This window comes from Polistes fuscatus, unplaced genomic scaffold (assembly GCF_010416935.1).
Source record: "Polistes fuscatus isolate 324 unplaced genomic scaffold, CU_Pfus_HIC Scaffold19, whole genome shotgun sequence".
Lineage (NCBI taxonomy): Eukaryota > Metazoa > Arthropoda > Insecta > Hymenoptera > Vespidae > Polistes > Polistes fuscatus.
Genome location: NW_025113095.1, coordinates 309,992 through 311,057, shown reverse-complemented (window position 1 = coordinate 311,057; position 1,066 = coordinate 309,992).

The following is a 1,066-nucleotide window of genomic DNA, read 5'->3' as shown; positions in this document are numbered from 1 at the left end:
ATTTTGAGATTATTTTTATACTAATCCTTCTATTTTCGTGCGTTTGTATAAACGGAGTATTTTATTTTGGTTAAGAAGTTTGAAAATAAGTTGTTAATCGGAAATAAATTTGGTTCAATTTGTTTAAGGAATTTATGGTTGCGTTAATTATTTTTTGAATTCTTTTCGTTATTGGAGACTCGTATAAGAGTCGTTCGATTGATTAACAATAAGATCGACACGTTACTTATTTCGTAGATTATTTTATTGATTTATAATGCGATTATTTTGTAGAGTCATCAAATTGTCATTTATTGCACTCGAAAATTGAATATATCCTATATATATATATATATATATGTATGTATGTGTATATATATACATATATATAGTTATGGAAAGAAGGTTGGTGTGCAAATTGGAAGCCGCAAATATGCATTGTGCCGACCGGGTGTCATGCAAATGCGCTTTGCGGTTCGCGCGGTAACGGAATGATGATTCGAAAGAAAGAGAAAAATAAAAGAAGAAGAAGAAGAAGGCAGAAGAAGAAGAAGAAGAAGAAGAAGGAGAAGAAGGAGATGGAATATGGGAGAAGATATAGGTAAAGATAAAAAGGAGAACGTGAGAGAATGAAGAGAGAAAGAGAGAGAGAGAGAGAGAGAGAGAGAGATGGAAAACCGAGGTCTTCTAATTTATCTGGGAATGCGAGTAGACGTCCTGCGAAAGTCAGCGGTGGCTGGGGCAAGAGTAAGAGCAATATCCATTAGCGAGTGCTGAATGGCTAGATGCTTCTGCTACTGTCTCGACGAGAATGGAAGAAGAGGAGGAAAGAAAAAAATGATAGAAAGATAGAAAGAAAGAAAGAATGGAGGGGGAAGGAGGAGGGGGGGAGGGGAGAGATAGAAAGAGAACGAACTACCTGTCGTTTTTGTACCCCCCACTGGTTTTTTTCCATTTACCACCAAAAAATTTTAATACATACGTGGATCGGATCGACCATTGGGTTCTTCAAATCGTTGTTTTTAGTAATTCAAAAATAAAATATATTTTATTTGTATCTCCGGAGAGAGAATTGTCCGATCTCTTA